Source organism: Dromiciops gliroides, chromosome 2, assembly GCF_019393635.1.
Source record: "Dromiciops gliroides isolate mDroGli1 chromosome 2, mDroGli1.pri, whole genome shotgun sequence".
NCBI lineage: Eukaryota > Metazoa > Chordata > Mammalia > Microbiotheria > Microbiotheriidae > Dromiciops > Dromiciops gliroides.
The window spans coordinates 555,577,235-555,600,988 of NC_057862.1; the positions used below are offsets into that span (position 1 = coordinate 555,577,235).

At 37.3% G+C, this 23,754-nt stretch overlaps 1 long non-coding RNA gene across 1 annotated transcript; it reads right to left on the reverse strand.

Annotated features, from left to right (window-relative positions):
- Positions 1 to 252: 252 nt before the first annotated feature.
- LOC122744652 lies at positions 253 to 21,947 on the reverse strand. Its single transcript, XR_006355091.1, has 4 exons — positions 21,906 to 21,947; positions 16,965 to 17,012; positions 1,879 to 1,940; positions 253 to 606 (listed from the first exon to the last, which is right to left on the reverse strand). It is a non-coding gene; the product is annotated as an uncharacterized LOC122744652 (long non-coding RNA).
- Between the last annotated feature and the right edge of the window lie 1,807 nt (positions 21,948 to 23,754).

The following is a 23,754-nucleotide window of genomic DNA, read 5'->3' on the forward strand; positions in this document are numbered from 1 at the left end:
TCTGAGGGTCTGAAAAAACATTTATGTAAAGCCCTATATAAATTTCACTAATTATTATCATTATTTGTACAAATGACTAACTAGTCACAAAGAGGTTAAATGCTTTGTAAATGGATTCCCACCACCTTTAGCTTTTTCTTTGCACAGATTTATACTTGCTGTCCTCACTCTGGACTCGAGGAATCCCTATGTGCCTTTAAGGATCTGATCTCGGTACCTACTTTTTAGTACTCTCTCCAATTCACCAATTCCTTTCCATGTAATTTGTATTTATTTACTTTTTTATATATTGTTTTCCTCCCAGAGAGTGTACACTCCTTGGGGAGTAGAGGAGTTTCAATTCTGTCTTTGTGTCTTCAGTGCCCAGCCTGGTGCATGGCACCTAGTGGATCCTTAGTAAATGCTTGCTGGATTGGATTCAATACCTGAGTAAATAGAGTAAATCTTTCCCAGGCAGGAAGCAGTCCCTAAATAATTTCAGGTCTTTCAGGGGGGCTAGAGCAGTGGTCAATTCAAGCCAAATCTTTGTAAAACGCCTACTAGATCTAATCCCACCTGGATTTGCTTGTAGGCCTTCCGCAGGCCCAGCTGTTGTCACTTCCTCATCTGTGCAAAAAAAAAAAAAAACATTAATAATTTGCCAAACTTCTGGTATGGTGTGACTAGGATGTGGTGAAGATCAATTAGATAAACTCTCAAAGCCTTTTGTCTCCTTCAAAAGGTGACAGGCAAGTCCAGGAAACCTAGTAGGTTTCTGATTTAGTGTTTTTGTGGACAACTACAGCAGGTACAATGCAAGGCTTGTCAGTGCCCACTGAGAAAGCTGCTAAGGATCCATTCATTCTCTAGAAACTGTTTTACTGCTTCACTGTACCAAACTTTAAAGTGCCTGGTGCTGCTAATCTAGGCCAAGTTTTGAAGATGCACAATGTACTTGCTTGTTTATATCTCTTCTCAAAAGAACAGTAGACATTTTCAGTTTGATATCAACCCTGCAATTTTATATGTTTTGAAGGGGGGGGGGCGTGGAAGGAGGGTCCTAGTTCGGCAATCCCTATCCAAAACCATTGGCTTTACTCTGGAAGCAAAAGGGCAAGGAGACAGAGAGAGCTCAGATGATTTGGGTGGGTGACTATGGGGCCAGGATGTACAATGAGATTTGAGATTTGATGAAGTTTAATTAAAGCAAAACAAAACAAAACAAACTTAACAACAACAACCAGGTAGCAAGGAGGTTTTAACGTGGTTTTCATTTAGCCTTACTCAAGTCATGTTTACACAGGAGCTGCCCACTGTTAAGGCAGTTCAGCTGCAATTTTCCATACAAAACTGGCAGGGGACACCTGCATTTTATTTGCTGAGGGTATAAAGAGCAGAACACTCCATATGAGACCCCGGATTAGACTTCTGGATAAGAAAGTCCCTCAAACGACCACACCCCATACTAATTTACAGAGTAAAGGAGGCTATTCCACGTTCTACCCAAAGAAAAATGAAAGAAAAAGAAACTACATTTTTTCATTTAGAATAACTATAGGTCATTTTTCTGGTTTAGAAGAAATATAACATTATGGTGGGGAGGAGGAGGATATTGACTTTTCATAATCATGAGCCTTTCCTACTCCAGGGCCAGAAAGTTGTTAGCCCCAATCCAAGAAGAGAATATGTAAAGTAGGTGGGGGGAGTTATAGCTGCGTGCTTAACAGGCAGGACGTGAAGGTGGGAATGTGCGTGTGGCAGTGGGACAGCGCGGGTGGGGGTGGGGGGTAGTGCGCCAAGGGTAAATTGAAGGCAGGTGGAAATGAAATCGACAAGCCCCACGTGGCCCCCCATGCTGGCCGGGAAAGCCGAGTGCTGGACCCATGTGTTCATCAGTACCTGGTTATGACTGCAACGGACCTGATGGCAAATATGAAATATCAAAGCTCTTGTCAGCACTCCTGAATGGGACAAAGAAAAGGCGCATTAATGATTAACTCGGCTAAAAGCTCCGGCTTTTGTATTCCCATGGTGCTCCGACTATCTGGCTGCCATGTGACAGCTCGGGCCATTTTCTAGCAGATTGGGGAAAGCTAGTGAGCAAACACAGGTGCTTCGGAGTCAGCAGCGCTGTCAGGGACAACCACAAACAGCACCAGCTATGCTTGGCGAAATTAGCTGCTCTGTTTGCCTCCATTTTTGCTTCCTGGAGATCTTACTTTCTACATCCAGTGTCTTTTTCTGCTGTGGGTTTTCAACTATTCACATGAGGTGCTTAAAAAAAAAAAGCCTCTACACACACAAAAAAAGAGAGTGGCATAGACAGACGGTTGTTTGAACCCAGAACAGCATTTGGTGGCCAAATATAAAGAGCAAATCACTAATTAAAATTGCTTAGGTCTTTAGCACCAAAATAAAAAGCGTTACTCTTACCGCAGTTTTTTTTTTTTTTTTGAAAAGTGAGCAGACTACAAGAATTACGCTATAAACACAGAAGATAGGCAGTCATGGCCTGCTCATTTGGGATCTGAATATTTCATGAACAGGCCTGAAAATTCATGACATTTTTTTAAAATGTTAATATGAATGCAGTTTGATAAGAGGAAAAGTACATTCTATGTGGAGTCAGAGGTCCTGGGTGCAAATTCCGACTTTATTCCCAGTATGGACTCAAGCAAGTCACTTCTCCTGGCCTCAGTTTCCTCATCTATAAATTGGGAAGGGCAGAGGGGAGAATGGGATTGGAACAGAATGGTCTATAAGACACTTAGAACTCTAAATCTATGGTCCTATGATCCAGTAATTCTCTTTCTCCATTCCCAATCTGTTTTCCTGGTGGCAAGAGTAAATTGGTAGGGCTCTTTGCAGGAGCCTGACCTCTCCAGGAAACTAGTTCAGAGTCAAGGTCCCTCTAGTGGTATTATTAGTTTAAATTTATTCCTTTCCAAGCCCAAATCAGACAGACTTTCTTTCCCTGTTCAAATATTTATATATGTGTATTATTGTACTGTGCTTAAACTGTTCACAATCACACCAAGGGCAATAAAGTGGAGACTATCAGCACCAGATGATAAAGGTGCTTTGAGTAAACATGGGAAATGAACAGAAAATGAAATAAAGTTATAAAAGGAGGACAGCATAAATGTCTACAAATAGTCAGTATATCAGTCTGTAGATATTCAGGCAATTAGCTACAACAGGAAAGAAATTTTATCCAAACAATATCATTGCAATGATTATTGATGTTTGATATTTAAATATGACATTCTACTGGATCTCTCATTAAAAAAAAAAAAAAGAGCCAACCTCAGAGCTGAGCTTTCTTGGATGCAGTTCTCAGTTGCTGAATGCCAGCCAGCCCAAGCACAGCTGTGCTGTGTTGTGTTACTGTCTTTTCCCAGTTGATGCAGACTGAAGAAGGAAAAACTCCAGCATCATTTGACACCAAATGGGATACAGGCTACTTCTATCTATTGTGATTGTTTGTTGGGGATTTATATATCTACCCATCCCAAGTTCTGCAACTTTCCAGTGTATAGATGGAGACGGTTTTTATTACTGGTTTGAGAGGTTAGTCACTATGGAGACCCTGATTTCATCCCATGTTTACATATCATTCATATTGATGCTCTGCCACACCTCCCTGTCCAAAGAAAAATCTCATCTCTCAAAGAACAGCAGGCCACAGGCTGGCTATGGAGATTGAACTAAAATCAACTGGACTAGGTTGAATTCTGCGATTCTTGTTTCAAATCCATGGAGAGGCTGGCCTCCCTGTTGTCCAGAAGGCTTCAAAAGATGATGATCAAATTCACAAATCTCCCATAGCCAAAGGAGATATGAGAGGAGATTAATGAGTGGAGCCAATCTGAAAACCTGAGATATGGAAACTATCTTCTGTGGACAAGTGAGGTGGAAACTGATCGATAGTGCTTTGCTTTGATTCTTGGGTTTTCTAGAAAGGGAGAAAACAGTTTATATGATATTATTTGATTTCCAAAATTACTGAGGAAATTAAATTTACAAATAAAGTTGCAGGAAGTGCCCTGTGTCAAAGGGTGATTGGGCACAGAATGAGAAAGCATCATGCTTAGGAAATGGTCAGAAAGTTACCCTTTCATGTACTTCACTCCTTATCAAAAGTTTATTTTTTGTTTGGAAAAATGAGTTTTAAATTGTGCATACCAGCTAGGTGTCACAATAGATAGAGTTCTGGCCTTGAACCGGGAAAATCTGAGTAAAAATCTAGCCTCAGACAACTTATTAGCTATGTGAACCCAGGTAAGTAACCTAATTTGCTTGCCTCAGTTTTCCTGACTGTAAACCAGGGATAATAACAACACCTATATCCAAATCAAATGAGATAGTATTTGTAAAAAGCACTTAGCACAATGCCTAACACATAGTAGTTATATAAATGTTTATTCCCTTCCCTGCATGTGAATTTAAAAAACTAGTATTGTAAAACTATTACCCTAATGCCTAGAAAATCAATTCTGTAATGAATAGCAAGCCAACCTTGGAGTGAGCAAGACTTGGGTTCAAATCCTGACTCTGACACATACTGTCTGTATGACTGATCGAGTGTCAATATGCATTGGTAGAGGGAGTACCCTTGAAAGTACAAAGTTCAAGCTATAAAGGGCAAATTGAGGGATAGGATGGTCTCTACCCTAGTGGGGGGAGAGAGAGAGAGAGAGAGAGAGAGAGAGAGAGAGAGAGAGAGAGAGAGAGAGAGAGAGAGAGAGAGAGAGAGAGAGAGAGAAAGAAAGAAAGGGAAAGGGGGGGGGGAAGCAATACAGGCATTCTCTAAAACTACAAATTGATATACCAGTCTGCATTGGTGGAAGGAGATCCTCACACTGATAAAATCACATATCTGGGAGAGAAAAAGTTAAGCCAGGCATGGTGGCTCAAACCTATAATTCTGCCTCCTGGGGTGTTGGCTAGAGGGAGCTGAGGCTGATGCATTTCTTAAATTTGGAGTTTGAGTTGTGGTGTGCTAAAGCAATCTATACCAAATCTGGCATCAATATGGTAGCGCCCGCCCGAGACCAAGAGTCAACAGATTATCTAAGGATGGATGAACTGGCCCAGGTGGGAAGTGAAATAGGTCCAATCAGAGGGGGACTAGGTCTAAAAGTAGCCACTGTCCTTATAGCCTGATAAAGAATGGGAGAACCAGACTTAAAAAAAAAAAAAGTTAAGACAAGTTGTATCCTGTTGTGGGGGAGGGTCAAAAAGTATTTATGGTAATACGTGGGTTTTAATGACATTTTCTTTAGGCACGAAACCTCCAGGTTTAGCTAAAATGGAGTTCATCTTGAGGGACAGAAATGAGAGAATTGTCAAAAGATTAGAATGCACAGAAAGAGGTCTCAGTTCAGCTGCAGCAGGCACTGACAAATGCTAACAAGAACCAGCATCAAGATCGGGATGAACCAAGATCAAGGGAAATTGCTATGGATGAGAAGAGAGCAGACAAAGAAGAAAAATTTCACATACAGAAATATTAAAATCTGTGTATTTAGCAAGATTATGCCTGGAACCCATAAGTGCCAATTTATTTTTTCTCTATTGAGCTGCAGCCAATTCTTTCCTCTGTACAATGATGGATAAATATCATTAAAACAGGCCGAGATGGAAGCCACTGATGCCCTTGCATTAGCTGAAATGAGATCATGTGCACAAGAGGGAAGGGACAAAATGGGGGAGATTTGGATGTAAATCACTCAAATGAGACAGATTAAGAACACCTGGATAAAGGCAAATGGGACCAAGCAAGTGAAATACTAGAAAAAGGACGGTTCAACTGAAGTCAGACAAATTGTGATCCTTATTGGGGGCAGCTTTAGCACCAGAAAAAAAAAATTGGCCTGTCTACAATTGCTGGGATAGCTAACCTACGTGGAAAGTCAGTAGAGTTGATGCTATGTATTAAATGCAACCAAAATACAACAGGGTATGTTTGTTTGTTTTATAGAATCTTGACCATCCAAATGATCATCAAAATTGCTGCCTTAGAGGGTTACACCTTTATTCTGGTGATATTTATTCTAATCCGTCATTATTAAATTGAGTCAAAAGGGATGATTGATCAAAACTATTGATCTTGGGGCACTGAAAAGAGCGCTGAGCTTGGAATCAGAGGACCTGGATTCAAGTTTTGGCACTGTTCTTTATGACTTCTGTAATGTTAGACAAGTCACTTCAACCCTCTAGACTTGTTTAGTCAAGTGTAAAATCAGGGAGTTGGACCATGATCTCTAAGCTTCCTTTTATTTCTAAATCTATTATTCCAAAAACTCCTTTTGGGAAATAGCTTTTAGACCTAGACTGTGCCAAACTGGATTGATACTTTACACTACTATAACATAGTAAGTTTTACAATTAAGCGTTCTTATTTATTTATTTATTTATTTATTTATTTATTTATTTATTTATTTATTTATTTATTTATTTATTTATTTATTTATTTTTTTGGTGAGGCAATTGGGGTTAAGTGACTTGCCCAGGGTCACACAGCTAGTAAGTGTGTAAAGTGTCTGAGGCCGGATTTGAACTCAGGTCCTCCTGAATCCAGGACCGGTGCTCTATCCACTGCGCCACCTAGCTGCCCCCCAATTAAGCATTCTTAATGATGACCCTGGGAAATTGTCTCATTAATATTCTTGTTTCATAGTGACTTTGTTTTTTTTTTTTTATAAGATCCTGTTCTAGCCAGATTGATAACCTACATGATTTACCAGATTTAGCTCTGAATAACTTTTGACTTTCCAAAATTCATATTCATTCTTTGAGGAAAAAGATTTGCTACTATTGAGGATAGTTATAATGTTCTAGAATGCAAAACTGGAAAAGTTCTTAGGGATCATTGAATGCAACCTAATTTTTTACATGAAAATACTGAGAGTCACACAGTTCATAAGCAACAGAGCTGGGATTTGAACTCAGAGTTTGTAATTCTAGTTGGTTCTGAAGATAGCTCCTTATTAGGAGTTCTAAAAAAAATTAATGTTGATAGTTTTTCCAGTGGGTCCTTTTGAAAAAGACAAAGCTCATCCCAATTTCTGTTCTAGAAAAAAAAGGAAGATAGTCTGGTTCAGTGGAAAGAGCAGTGGACTTGGAGTCAGGAGAGACCTTGGTTCAAGTGCTGCTTTTCATCCTTACTTAGATATATGACTGACCAGTTTAATTAATCCTGCTAATTCTCAATTTCTATATATTTGAAATGGGAATAATAACACCTATAGAAACTATCTACCTGAGCTGTTTTGTGGAACAAATTAAATGTCTGTGAAATCCTTTAAGACCATACCTCCTCTACTAGATGTTAAGGTCCTTGAGAACATGGGTCAAGTAATTTATTTTCATATCCCTTTAAGTGTCTTGCACAGAGGAGTTGTTCAATTAGTGACTCCTCAATTTAATTGAATTAGGTACATTAAATAAATCACAGAAGCACAGAGTTTGAGAGATGAATGGGACCTCAGAAGCCATGTGGATCAGCCCTTTCTAGAAAGGAACTCTCACTGTAATATACCTGACATGTAGTCATCAAGCCTCTGCTTAAAGACCTCCAGTGAGAGCTATCTCTGATATTTATTTTTTGAAAATAAATTTATATATTTATTTTTAACATTCATTTAATTTTTTTTGAGTTCCAAATTCTCTCCTGGCCTCCTACTATTCCACTACTCATTGAGAAGGCAAGCAATATAATATCAGTAATACATATGAAATAATATAGGGGCCAGCTAGGTGGTGCAGTGGATAGAGCACTGGCCCAGGAGTCAGGAGTACCTGGGTTCAAATCCAGCCTCAGACACTTAACACTTACTAGCTGTGTGACCCTGGGCAAGTCACTTAACCCCAATTGCCTCACTAAAAGAAAAAAAAAAGAAAAAAAATAATATAAAACATTTTCATATTAGCTATATTGCAAAAAATAAATAAAGTAAAAATTTCCCCCAGTCTTCTGCTTTCCTTAGTATCTTGGCTGCATTGGTTTTGTTTCTGCAAATCTTTTTAATTTAATGTAAATGAAATTATCCACTTCACCTCTCCTGATCCTTTTCTATCTCTAGTTTAGTCATAAATTCTTCCCTTATCTATAGATCTCACAGGTAAAAATTTCCATGTTCCCCTAATTTGCTTATGATATCAACCTTATCTTTGCTATTGGTAATAGTGATCTTGAATCATAAAATAAAGGGACTACCTCTTTCAAGGTTGAATTAAAATGCCACTTTATTTTTCTAGGAAACCTTTCCTGATCACTTTACCCCCATTATTGGTGCTCCTTCCTTAAATTACATTCTGCTTACTTACATGTTTAAATGTAAGTTAAATGTAGTAGTTGATCCCTTTGAGGGCAGGCTCAAGGTATTATTTCCCTATTTTTTTTTATTATTATAAGTAGAGATGAGGTATTTGTTTTTTCCTTATTTTTATTTTCAGTAGACATTTCACAAAGGTTTGCTAAATGGATTTATTTAATTGAATTATGTTCAGTTTATTATCTTCAAGAAGGTCAGAAAATATGTGAAGTGTTTTAGGAACATTTACTTCAAAATGAAAAAAATGGTGTTTAAAGAGGAAAGATGTATGCTATCTGGAAAATGTAGCTGCCTATTTTTTAAGACTTCTGGATATTAGAAATGTTCTTGTTTTAGGGGTGGCTAGGTGGCGCAGTGGATAGAGCACCGGCCCTGGAGTCAGGAGTACCTGAGTTCAAATCCGGCCTCAGACACTTAACACTTACTAGCTGTGTGACCCTGGGCAAGTCACTTAACCCCAATTGCCTCACTAAAAAAAAAAAAAAAGAAAGAAATGTTCTTGTTTTGAAAGCAATAGATGGATAACTGATTACTAGGCATTTTAATCTATGTTGAACAATATTAATGGGCTGTCATAAAGTAAGGGCAGAGATAGGATCCATATCTTCCTGTGTCTAGCTCCAAAATTCTACTATACCACACTGCCTGGGCATTTACAATATTGGTTCTGGAGTCAGGTAAGCTTGTATTCAAATCCTACTTCTGACAGTTATTAGCTATGGGCTTGTAAGAAATTCATTTAGCCAGCCTCAAAATCCAAACAAAACAAAACTCTCTTTGACATATTTAAGTTATGCGAAGATTGTCAGGTAGGGCGAGTTATTTTGTCAAATAAAATCAAATCAATATTAATGAAAATAAGTTAATTCAAAATTAATAAAAAGAAATGTAAGGTTCTCTGTGTAGATAATTAACTGTAGATAGTTAAATATTTTATTTATACTTGTATAGTTTGGTTTGTTTCCATGGGAGTGGGCAAATCTTATATACCTCAATAATTCTAGCACCTAGAACAAGTACCCTACTAAGGAGATTCACAAACACTTGTTGAATTGAATTATCACATGGCAGGTATACACTCTTTTCATAACACTGATAATCAGAATTTTATTCCATTCTATGAATGAATGAATGACATTTAAAGTGCAGGGCATTATGCTAATTGTTGAGAATACAGGCATAAAAGCCTTCTAGGTGAGGCAGTACATAGTGTGTTGCATCTGGAGTCAGAAACATGAGTTCAAATCCAGTCTCAGACACTCACTAGCTTTGTGACTCTGGGTAAACCACTTTCCTCATCTGAAAAATGGGGACAGTAGTAGCATCTACCTCCCAAGATTGTTGTGATGATCAGTTGAGATATTGGTAAAATGCTTTTAAAACCTTAAACTGCTGTATATGTTAGCTGCTGTTGTTATTTCAAAAGCCAGACAGTATCCACCTTCAAATAATTTATATTCTTCTGGATGAATGCAGCATATACAAAAAGAAGTCAACAATAAGCTATTCCAAGAGGAAAAGAGCATTGAAATTAGAAGGTGGAATTTAATAGAAAATGGCAGCCAAACCTCACATTGAAGTAAAGGTAGGGCCTCGTCCAGGTGGAAGTGAAGAGAGGGTGCGTCCCAGATAAAGGAGACTACATGTACTAAGGCAAGGAATTCAAGTCAAGTACAGAAAACAACTGGCAGGTCAATTTGAGTACCACGGAGAGTATGGGAAGAGGAGGAATATGAATTATTGTAAAGGTAATTGGGAGCTAGATTGTTAAGGGTCTTAAATGATAGGTTAAGGATTTCATAGTTTATCCTAGGAAATAGGAGGCTCCTAGAAATCTGAGTAAAGGACTGTCATAGTCAGATTTGTGTTTTAGGAACATTTGAAGTGATTCTCAAAGAAAAGAATAACTGGGGAAAGAGGTTAAAGAAGAGTAAAAACTGGAATATTATTGAAGCATATTAATATTTGAATATGCCCACTGGAAATTGAAAATTAAAACATCAATGTTTGTTTTTCTCAGTTGTATGTGTGTGCACATGTGTGTTTCCATTGCTGCAAACCCAAGCAAATGGACAATTTTGTTGTGGCCCTAAACATCATACAAACAGGCAAAAACCCTCAACTCTCTTTAGACATTTTTTTAAGGGCATCTTCTAGTGAGTTGCCCAATGAACTTCGCCGTGGCCCTCACCTTGCTTGCTACAGAGTAAGAATGACAACAACTGTCCCTGTGCTGAAGCAGTTAAAAGTTCTGCCTGCCTCTGCAGAAGATTGGTCTCTTACTGGACAGCAGAGAGTGCCCAACTTTCTCTTTACCCCTATCTCTTTTCAGGCTATGGTGGCAATTGGGGACTCCCTCCCCTTTACCCCCTCCAAATATTCAGGCCCCCAGAGGGCAGACTGTTCGCTTTGTGAAAGTGTAAGAAGGGAAGCAAAATGCTGTTAATCGATATACCCAGTGATAAATGTTTATCTTGGACTGAGAGCAAATAAAGGTGGGTTAGAAAGTCCTTTATTGCTCAGAGCATGGTCTGATATGTGATCAGCAGCTGGAGTCTTTTCTAGGTCATGTGGAATAAAAGTTTAACAACCATTTTTTTTTTTCTGAGTGCTGATGACATGTTAGGAAAGGCTTGCCAGGGACAATATTTATTTACTTTCTACTTTTCTTAGAAATGTAGTCTTTTCAAAGGCCTAGGGCCAAAGTAGGAAAATCCCTTTCTTTGTGTTAAAGTTAGCATGCACATGCATACACACATATACATACTTGTGAGATTTTATATACATCCACATACATTTGTATAGGCATAGTGCTTAATACTGAAATCCTAAAACATCAAAGACACTTAAGGCATAACAAGGCATTTTTTTGCCCAGGGAAAATGGCACAAAAGGTGTCTTAAGTTTTGAGCATAGTAGATACCACCTCATTTGAAAGACACAGAGACCTCAGGGACCCAGGAAGACGGGGAGAATATTCTTACAATAGCAGAGGAGTGATCAATGCTCTCAGTGCCCTCTAGAGTCAGCACCCCAGGGCAAAACCATAGTGGTTCTCAATCTGTTTAGGGAGCTGAAAGATCACTTGAATTCTTACTCTATCTAGTTTCCGAGGACATTAAGTTTCAATATTAATATTCTCAACAGAAAGTGAAGGAGGGTTGGGAAGCCACTGTTACTCAAAAGTTAACTTAGTGACATGGATGGTGAAATTAAGAACATGTTTAATAAACCTTAGGCTTCATCAAGCATCCTGGGAAAAGAAGATTACAATACCTGTCACTGCTTAGTTCATTGTGTTGTCATGAGGAAAGAGCTTTGTCAACCTTAAAACTTTATAGAGTTGTGAGTTCCTACACCCTAGGAAAGAGAGAGAAAAAGACAGTCTAATGGAATGACATACGAGGTCAAGGAATAAGATCAAAACTCAAATTGTATGATCTATAGAATGAGGAAGAATTGATCAGGCATATAGGAATGTGCCACATATTTCATTAGGGTATATATTTAGGGAATGTATTCATATTTTAGGGAGAACATTTATTGGATATTTAATCCAAAAGTATATTATCTTTATTCATCTAACAAATTAAAGACTAAATTTTAATTTAAAAAACCCAAGTAAACCTAATTTAAAAAATATAATATTAAATAATGAAAAAAAATTTAGAAAACTAGCATTTGACCTGGCATACCAAACATACCTTATATGCATGCCTATAGTCAGAAAAAGAAGACAAAATCCTAAACAAAATGTGAAGGAAACACATCCCCAAGTTATTTCTAAGGTCAGCAGGAACCTGGGGAATATTCAATTAGGGTCATTAAAGAAGTACAATAGCCAGATCAATTACCTCAGGATCAGTTCACGTATCTTGGTCCTATGATTGGTAACTTAAGGTTGAGTTCAGCTGTATGAAATAGTTGGAGACCACAGTTCTTCTTAAAAATCTATTCAGTGAATAGCAGACTCATGAATAATTGAGAATTTACCGCCTATGAAACACTATACTGATTATTCAATTCATGACATATCTAACCTGAATTGTTGGTCTATATCAAGGATTTATATCTCTTCATTTATCTCTTCATTTATATCATCTCTTCAATTTAGGATGTTATGTGACATTGTCACATAGGGCAGGGTCAGGGGCCAGCTTCAATGTCAAGTCTTCCCAAATCCAAGTCCAGCAGTCTATCTACTATGTCAGAGTGCTTCTTTAGGAATGGTTAACACATTATCATTTTTTTCTTAAGAATAATTTAGATCTATAAAATATTTTTGATAGTTTGATTGGTATGGCACTAAATAAATAAATAAACTTAGGTATGATTGTCATTTTTTATTATATTGGCTTGGCCTACCCCTGAGAAGCAGGATGATTTCAGAAAAGCCATTGATGAAGAACTGTGAATGACTTAACTATTCTCAGCAATACAATGATCCAAGACAATCCCAAAGGGCTAATGATGAAGTATACTATCTACGTCCAATGAAAGAACAGATATTGATGGAACACAAACTGAAGCATTTTATTTTTCACTTTCTTTCATTTTTTCTTTTATTCATTTTCTTATAAAAAACTAATTATTACTAAATATTACTAATATGGTAATGTTTTACATAATTGCACATGCATAAGCTATATCTGTTTATCTCCTCAGGGGAGGGAGGAAGGAGGAAAGGAGGGAGGGATAGAATTTGGAACTCAGAACTCTAAATAAAAATATTTTTTATTATTTTTGAAAAGAATAATTTAGCAAAGTGCTGTTTTTCACATTTCCAATCAGATAGCCATAAATCTGGCAACCTACAAGCACCTACTATGTGCCAGGCACTGTCCTAAATTTATTATAGTGATAATATCAAAAGAATCAGCTTTAATACTTCTTAGAGTTTTCAGTTGGCTGGATTATTATTTTTTTAAACAAGTTCAGCCATCTCTTTTCTTTTTCTTTTTTTTGCAGGGCTATGGGGGGTTAAGTGACTTGCCCAGGGTCACACAGCTAGTAAGTGTCAAGTGGCTGCGGCTAGATTTGAACTCAGGTCCTTCTGAATCCAAGGCCAGTGCTTTATTCACTATGCCACCTAACTGCCCCTGGCTGGATTCTTTAAAAAGTGCTAGTCATGAAAGAAAGGATACAAAATGAGGAGCTCAGCTAGGTGGGGAGAGGTAGTAAAGTTGTGTCCGAGGCACAACCACTTAAAACGTAAGGCTCCTTGGGTTGCCAATAGCCACATACTTCTAAGGATGTTTAAGTAGAGGAAGGGGGAAGGGAATGAGTATTTATAAAGTCCTCACTATGTGCCAGGCACTGTACTAATTGCTTTACAATTTTATCCTCACAACATAATATTTCCATGTCTATATATTGTATAGACAATATAGGTGGTGCAGTGGATAGAGCAAGAGTCAGGAAGATCTGAGTTCAAATCTGGCCTCAGACACTTACTATGTGACCCTGAACAAGTCACAACCCCTATTTGTCTCAGTTCCTCATCTGTAAAATGAGAACACAATGGAGAAGGAAACGGCAAATAATTTTAGGATCTTTGCTAAGAAAACCCCATGGATTTGTCCATGGGATCAAGTAGAGTCAGACACTACTCAATGACCGAACAACAATAATGTTATATATCTGAACCCATTTATCTGTATCTGTATGTATCTATGAGTATAACTATATTTATAATTCTATCTATATTTCATGGATATCTATCCCTATATATGCATTTCTTTATCTGTGTACGTGTTTTTTCCTACGTTGGAATATAAATTTAGGGCATAGACTGTTTTCATTTATATCCCCAGTTTCTAGTATCTAATAGGTACTTAATAAATTATTGTTGAATTAAATTGAAATGTAATTTACTGTCACTGAAACTTTCCCATTATTCTTCAGAGACTTACTCTGTGCCAAATGGAAACAACATAGAATAGACTAGAGGAAGGACAGTCAGGAGACCTGGGTTCTAGTCCTGTCTCTCCCACTTATTTCCTTTTTCTATGCCCCAATATCTTTATCTTTAAAATGAAGAGAGTAACCAACCTCTGAAATCCTGCCTAGCTTTGAGATTCTCTGATTTCTAAGCCTGTTTTGAGTAGGGAATCAGTCTTTGAGTTAGATCAGACCAAAGTCCCTATTTACAGGTAAAGAAGTTAAGCTCAGAAGAAGTCCATTGATTTATACCCAAGGTTACAAAACAAATTCATGGCAGTAGCAGTGCTGCACACAGATTCCTGTGCCCTAGTCTTATAACTAGTTGGTAATGGGAAAAGATGAAGGGAAATGGAACAAGTGACACCAACACACTGAATTTCAATTACTCACCATGGAAGCTGACCCTGCTTCTGAGCACAGGGCTATCACAGGTTGATTTCATATGTCTCAAAAGAAGTTAGTATGTGGACACAACAAGGCTTGACCTGGGATTTGGCTTTTATCCCAGAATAAGTAACCTAATGGTGACAAGCACGAAGAAAAATCCCTTTGCCTAAAATGGAAATGGAACCTGGATGTCTTCTTTGAAAAACAACTGAAATATGATTATTTACATATTAAAGAAACACATTTTAAATTCTGAGGTGGATCTTTTAATGGCTAACCTATTTTTTCTTTTCTTTTCTTTTTTTTTTTGTGGGGCATGAGGGTTAAGTGACTTGCCCAGGGTCACACAGCTAGTAAGTGTCAAGTGTCTGAGGCTGGATTTTAACTCAGGTCCTGAATCCAGGGCTGGTGCTTTATCCACTGTGCCACCTAGCTGCCCCCCCAACCTATTTTTTCTAAAGAAAATACAAACATCCATTACAAATGAAAGCACGTCTTTTAAAAAGGACTATTTAGACATACTCTTTCAGTTTATGAGTACTTTAAACACTAGTGATTAGCCAAATTTGGATTTCTATATTAAGTGCTTCCTGTAGTCTTTTCAATGTTCTAGTTTCTCTAAATTCTCAGAAACAGCAATGTATCTTCATTTATATGATAATTTCTTTTAAATAAATGTCACCACAAACAAATTGCATCTCTGGAGTAGATAAAAACATATGGGTGTTAGTCTACCAGGGGTTATTAATTTTACACTTTCCATCTGGAGTCTACAAAAGATTCATTCTCAGTGATAATAAAGATCCAAGGTCACACTGAAACCTTTAGTTAACTGCAGATAGGACTTACTATTTATGAAAACTGGGGTCACCACTCCTATAATAATTCCAAAAAGCCACACCATCTTACATTTAATTTCTCATTTTCACAAGTGAACAGACATACAAAGGCTCTAATTATGTTAAAATTCTAAGATAGATAATCATGACCCAAGTCCATTTGAAAACTGCAGAGATCCAGAAAGCAGCACCTAATCTTAATAATCTTATCAATCTCATGCTAATTAATTCTCAATGCCTAACAATCAAGTGACTGACAGAAACAGGATTCAGTCTTCCTGTGGGAGGTTACAGTATTTGCTTCCAGACTATACATCTTCCTCTTTCTAATTCCATCTCTCCTCTTGGACATATATACAAGCAGTATGTATGAAGGAGGAAATCTTGTTTTCCTCCAGAGCTTCATGACTACACCCACACACTCAGATTTCCATTGTTTGGGTCAGGACGGTAATTAGGAGCAGGAAGTATTCACAGATATTATCTATATTGATAAATACCTATAATAATACAGGAACATCTATGATACAACAATACTTGCATTATTGCCTATAATAATAGGAGCAGGATGATATAATGACCAGAGAGCTTGTCTTGAGACCAGGGAGTGCTAATCTCAAATCCTACTTTTGACAGATTGGCCAATGTGACACTGGACAAGTCATTAAACTTTTTCATGCTATAGGAGACTCTATAAATTTTAAAGAAAGTTCTGAACTGTGGTTTCTCTAATAATGAGGCCACAGATCCAGGCTTTGTCCCTAGAATAATACTAGAATACCTGTAACAAAATAGTTTGTAAATAAACACTTATTAAACATCTATTATGTGTTAAGTACAGTGCTAAGTATGGAGGATATGAAGAAAGACAAGTGGCAGTCCCTGCTCTGAAGGAAGCTCACAGTCTAATGATGTATAATATACCTTTAACCATAGGAGTTCTTAGATGATGTCTATATAAAACCTATATAATACTTCTATTATAGAACTTCTTACCCTGGGGTCCATGGACATCAGGGGGCCTCTGGATAGATTTCAGAAGGTCCATGAATTTGTTTTTATTATTAAAATATTTATTATCTGAAACTTTAGTTATTTAAATAATTAATTATTGACAAAACAAATTTATTAATTAAATATATTACTTGTGCATTTAAAAATATTGATTATTTAACATGTCTATTTTTAAAACATAAGTCATTTCCTGTGTAATATCTAAATTTTCTTTTAGGCATTAAAAAACCCCACATTATTCTAAGAATTCCATAGACTTCACCAGATTGGCAAAGGTGTCAATGATACATATTTTAAAATGTTAAGAACCATTCATATTATTATTACCTGTAATAAAATAATACCTGTAATGTAATATATCAGTTATTAAAATTAATACAGCAATACAATAATACCTCTGCTGTCTACTATAATACTAACATGCAATAATCACTGGTCAATAATAACACTTATGGTACCTTACCTCCCATGTTTGTTTTGAATATCAAATTAGATAACGTAGGTAGAGAACCTAAAGAAACAGCATAGGGTTGTGAGTAAAGTTCTGGACTTCAATCAATGAACATTTTTTTTTTAATGTCTTCTTTTTTGTTTTTGTTTTTGTGAGGCAATTGGGGTTAAGTGACTTGTCCAGGGTCACACAACCAGTAAGTGTTAAGTGTCTGAGGCCGGACCTGAACTCAGGTACTGCTGACTCCAGGGCCGGTTTTCTATCCACTGTGCCATCTAGCTGCCCCAATCAATGAGCATTTTTAAAGCTCTACTACATACACTATGCTACCTATGCTTTGTTGAGGATACCAATACAGTGGTGAAATAGTCTCTGCTCTCAAGAGTCTATGTTGTCTAGGAGAAAGAATATATTCACAGATAAGTAAATACAGACTGTTTACAAAAGAAATACCCAGAGATGGATAGGGGCACTAACAACTGAGGGCATTGGGAAAGGCTTCTTAAAGGAGGTAGCACTTCAGTTGACCCTTTAAAGGGGCCACCACTCTAATTCAGTGCGTCCTCACCTCTTGCCCAGACTATAGCAATAGCTTTCTGACTGATCTCCCTGCCTTAGGTCTGTCTCTACTCTACATAGGTATGTAGGACTGACCATCTCAACTCCCTATTACTTCCAGGATTAAATATGAAATTCTCTGTTTAGTTTTAAAAGCCCTCTATAATCTGGCCCATCCCTACTTTTCCAGTCTTCTTATACTATATTCCCCTTCATGTACTCTGACAGTCAGTGACCCTGATCTACTTACAATTCTTTGAGCATGACACTCCAACTTCTACCTCCATGCTTTTGTACTATCTGTCCCTCATGCCTAGAATGCTACCCTCCTTTACATCTTTTATTTTTCTTGGCTTCCTTCAAGATTGTGCCCAAATCCCACCTTCTGTAGGACGTTCTGGTCACATAGAAAGCTCTTAGTAAGTGCTTGTTGGTCTACTGACTAACCCACTAATGTTTCATTTTCCTGTATCCTGGAGTGTGAAAAAGGCTTCTATTTACAAAGAAATAAGATAAGACACCTCCTTCCATGGAAACCTACTAGAAAATTCACAGGATACCAGGCTAGGTCAGGACCATCCGCACTCATCTAGTTGATTAGGAAACTGGTTTTAGATAAATGGTTTTTAGATGTCTTCATTCCATGTAACTCCCATCAACATTTTTATTCTTTACATTTTTCTTGGTCTAATGGCACTATCATTCACTTCTCACAGGGTCCATCTTCATAAGCAAACACTCTTTGGGCATTGTAGCTACAACATTCCATTTGATAGCAGGGGACTTTGGAAAATGGGACAAAGAGTCAGTTCCCTCTGCTTTTGTAGTTCCCCACTGCCATGATCCAGTAGTTGTTTGCTACCTGATGACTCTAGTTCCTCATGACACCTCTGTGGGTAAGGAGGTGTGAGGTAATGTGATTTGGCGGCAGAAGTGCTGGGTCAAAATCTTGGTTCTGCTAATTATTACTTGTGTGACTATAGGCAAGACATATAACCTCTCTGAGCTTCGGCCTCCCATGTTTACTTAGGGAACTTGATAAATGTTTTTTAGCTCTTGATACTCTATGAAGTCACTGAGAGAACAAACCCCCGAATTTGAGAAATAACTGTTCAAGAAACAAATAATAGTTGGACAGTTTGTCACTTTATTGTAGCATATAACTGTGGAATTTAAAGAGTTAAAAAATCTTGCTGTGTGATTATTATTCGGCAGGGTAGGAAAGCTGCCTTATAGTTGTTTTCACTAACTTAACCTCTTAGATGGGTAGACTGATGAGAAGATCATAGGTCATAAGACCATAAACATATAATCATAAGAGCAAAAAGAGACCTTAAAGAACATCTAGTCCAAGGGTTCTTAAACATCTTTGTGTCACATCTTTTATTTTTTGGTTATTGGGTGAAGCCTATGGAGCCCTTCTTAGAATAACATTTTTAAATGCATAAAACATAGAAGATTAAAGAGGAGATCAATCATATTGGAATGGATATATCCAACCTATCTATCTATCTATCTATCTATCTATCTATCTATCTATCTATCTATCTATCTATCTATCTATCTATCTATCTATCTATCATCTATCTTATAGCTATCTATTCTATAACTATCTACAAGTTAATAGACCCCAAGTTAGGAATTCATGGTAGGGGGGTAGCTAGGTGGCACAGTGGATGGAGCACCAGCCCTGGATTCAGGAGGACCTGAATTCAAATCCGACCTCAGACACTTGATACTTACTAGCTGTGTGACCCTGGGCAAGTCATTTAACCCTCATTGCCCTGCAAAAGTAAAAAAGAAAAGAAAAAAAAGAATTCATGATAGATGAATGCCCTCATTTTGCAAATGAGGAAACTGAAGTTCCAGATCAGTGACTTGCCAAAGGTCATACAGGCATTAAGTGGTAGTTAAATTTTTATACTGATGTTTCTTAATACCAAATTCATTGCTTTTCCCAATATATATGACTTTTCCTCCTTTCATCCATTCATTCTTTTCTTATTAAAAAAATTTAATCTCTCTTTGGCTCTTATTCTATAAACACTTTACAAACTTTGTGACATGGACTCATCCAGGACATGTTTACAGTACTTAATAGCATCTCAGAGAAATAATGAGAATGCCTTTAAAGGTTGCCTTTCCCCTTGTGCAGAAAGGATGGCAAAGAAAAACAGCAAGATGAGAGTCGAGAGTCCAGCAAGTAGAAAATTGACTTAATTTCTTTTCACCACATGAAATGGAGTGTCTGGGTGATTCTGACCGAAATGCATGGCCTAAAAACCAATTAATTTTGAATTGCGAATTTGTGAGTGTCAGGCTGTGTGTGGAATTTCAGATGAGGTGGTGGCTGGTAGTCTTGGTCTTGTTTGTAGAAGGTAAAGCTTTTCCCCTTAAATTTCCTTAATAGTTCATTTAGGAAAGGAGATGTTTTTGACAGATTAGGAGCATGAAAATCCCATCTTTCTTTTTACATTTCTCTCTGCCTTTGGAGAATTTTTTAATGGCACAAACTAAGATTAGAAATATACCTAGTATATCTTTATATGATTGCAGTATGACAGAAGCAAAGCTGAGCATTGTACCAAGTTCTGTATAAAACTGGACCTTTTTGTTCAGTAGCATCTTCCTGTCGAATATGCTAGAAATGCTCCTCTTTGACCCAATCCAACATTCTGTATTCAGATTCACCCAGAAAATTCCCATACCCATCATAGCTTTCTGCATCATAACAGTAAATACTGGTAAAAATCTGTATCATTAAACAATTATAGGAGAATGAGATCAAATACATTTCATAGGTATAGCTAGGGGGAGAGTTTACCAAATAAGGAATAGAGGCACTTACAAAATAGAGGCAATTACAAGAAATTGAAAAATTTTTGTACAAACAGAATCAACACAAGTGCTATAATAAGGGAAGTTATAGATCAGGGAGGTGAGAACTTTGAATCAATATTTCTCCTAAGGGTCTAATACCTAAAATATAAAAGTAATTAACACAGTCAATCAATCAACATTTATTGAAACCCTACTATATTCTGGGTGCTGTATTAAGGGCTAGGGAGACAAAAAGAAGTAAAAAATAATTCCTGCCTTCAAGGAGCTTAGAATCTAATGGGGAAACAACATACAAACAAATATATAGGAAGCAAGCTATGTACAAGATAAGTAGAAAATAATTAACCATATAATAACAAATAACAGATATTACTGTAAACATTTTACAGATTATACTGAAATACAGTATGATTTCAACAGAAAAGGAAAGTTTGAAGAAAGGAATTTTTTCCCATGGGGAGGGGGGATATAATGTATTGTGTTTTGCATATGCTAAGTTTGAGACATATATGAGACATCAAAATTGAAATGTCCAGCATTTGCTATATAATGTGAGAGTGGACATCAGGAAAGAGAGTAATATTAGACATGTAGATTTAGTAGATATCTAAATAGAGATGATAATTGAATGAAGAGTAACTGATAGGAAATAGTAGAGAAATACAAAAGGGTCCAAGACCCTAGCTGTGGAATGCCAATGCTTAGTGAATAGTACATGGATGATTATTCTGCAAAGTAGACTGGAGGTAGATGTAATATAGAACATCATCATAGAAGCCGGTGGAAGAATGTCCAAGTGCAGAGAGTTATTGATAGTGTCAAAAACTATGGAGAGGTCAAATAGAATGAGGACTGAAAAAATGGCTATTAGATATGGTAGTTTAAAGAGCACTCGTAATCTTGGAGAGGGCAGTTCAATTTCAATGGCAGGTCATTCTATAGGGGATTCTCCCTACTGAAGAGACTAGAAAATAAGGAAATATAGACAACCATTGTAGCTGACTGTTTCTAGTTTAGCTATGAAAGGTAGGAGAGATACAGGATGGTAGACTGAGGAAATAACTAGATCAAGTGAAGGGATTTTAAGTATTGGGGAAACCAGGGTATGTTTAAGTGAGGAGACCATGGGGTAAGGAAAGATTGAAAGTAAGAAAACAAGAGGAAATGAACATGGAGGTAAATTCTTTGAGAAGACAGGTGGGAATGGGGATAAGAGTACAATGGAGTCATGGACCTTAAGGAAGAGAGAGGCCAGTTCTTTAACAGGACTAGAGCATAGTCCTAGACAAGGGAGAATTAGGAAAATGGATTTTGAGCTATAGAATTGGGAAAATAGAGAGCTCATGATAGATTTTTTTTTCAATGAAGTAGGAAGTGAGATCCTTTGGGAGAGCGGAGAAAGTCATAGAAGGCTTGAGGAAACCAGGAGAGGATTGGAATAGTGACAGTGGCATGTATAGAACCAAATGAATTAGGGAAGATAATTAAAAGAATTGTCATGCAGCAGTGAGGGTCCAGGTGAGAGAAAATAATAAAAATTTGTAGTGAACTCACTTGGTATGGTTATATGACTTTCTCCAGAAGTGTTCAACAGCATGTGAATAGAAATAGAGAAAGTGGATAGTAGAGATAGCAAAAGTTTGGAGATTGGCAAAACATGGCTGGACAAGAGGGCAAAGTATTCAAGGGTATTTGATTAAGTATGATTAGTTTTCAACATCAGGGTCAATATTGTGACAAGAGGCAAGTAAGGACAGAGCAGTGTTGAAAGAATAGGAAAACAAGGATTGTTGGAGAAACTGTATGTCAATGAGGATGATGAATATGCTTAGGATGAGATACAGAGGGAGAATTTGAAGGATAGGAAGTTATAGTCAGAGAGTGAAATTTCAGAGTTCTGGATCATGGATATATATGGTTAAATTAGAGGAATGACTGAAGATGAAGTATTGGAGTATTGGAGGCTGATGAACTGAGAGGATAGTGTGTTTGAGGGGACAGCCTCAAGTCTTTTGAAGTCCCCAGATATGAGGGCATGGTGTAGGTTAGAGAGGAGATCTTTGAGCCAGGTATTGAAGCTATTTATGTAATTGCTCCCAATAGGTCAACTCTTTCCAGATATAAAATGTCTCTAGATGGCCCGCAGCAGTTAAAGGCTGTGCAGGTTTAGATTGATGTAGATAAAGGGAGTTGGAACCTGTTATAAATGCATCAATCTTGGATTAACAGACCTCAGGTAATTTTGAGTGACCAAGCATGGACTGGTCAGATAAGGAAAAACACAAGGGGTTGGGAGAATTTTTTTTCTGTTAGGGGCTGTACCTGTGAATCTATCAACCACTCCAGTGGCTCTCTGCTCTCTCCTACCTACTTCTGAAGCCTCCCCAACCATAATAAAGGAAATGGCCCAATTTAATTCAATTTGACAAACATGTATTAAGTGCGCTCGCGCTCCCTCTCTCTCTCTCTCTCTCTTTCTCTCTCTCTCTCTCTCTCTCTCTCTCTCTCTCTCTCTCTCTCTCTCTCTCTCTCTCAAGCTCACCTTCTATTGGGCAGTACTTAGCATGACTAAATATAAGTATAAAGTATATATCAAATCATACAAAGTAATTTAAAGAAGGAAAGAGCATTGACAACTAATGAGATCAAGAAAGGTCTCATATAAAGTGGCAGCTGAGTTCAGTCTTGATTGAAACTAGAGATTCCATAAGGCCAAAATGAGGAGGAACTACAATCTAGAAATAGGACACCAACTATGTAAATGCATGGAGGCAATAGAAGTCACAATATGTGGGGAGAACAGATATCAAGGTAGTTTTATTTGAATAGAGAATGTGTAAAGGTGAACAATATTAAATGGGATTTGAAAGAAAATTGGGAGCTATATTAGGGGAAGCCTTCCATGGTAGGGTGAAGATTTTGTATTTTATAATAGAGGCAATAAGGAGCCCTTGATAAATTCTTGATTAAGTGCAAGGCACTATCCATGGCCAGTTGTCTTGACTTTGGTCTTGCTGTTGAACTCTGATGACTCTGGAGGAGTGAGGCTGATGACTTTGTGTAGGTCTGTCTCACTTAAATCCAATTAATGCATAATTCAAGACATTATTCTCATGATGCCATGGATCCTTTTCTAGAACCAAGGTTGAACAACAAAAACAACAATGTGGAGATGGGAAGTCAAACCAGGCTGTATCACTTTGTAAGGTAAATGCAAATATTTTCACTTTTCGATGTGAACTGATGACTTAAATGATAAAAGATTTTCTTTCTTTAAAACAAATGACTAGAATGTATTAGAATGTAAACTCCTTGAGAGTAAGGATTGCTTTATTTATATTTCTAACACCTTCGTAATAGCACAGGGACTCACACAGTAGGTTCTTTGTTTTCTGATAAAAGT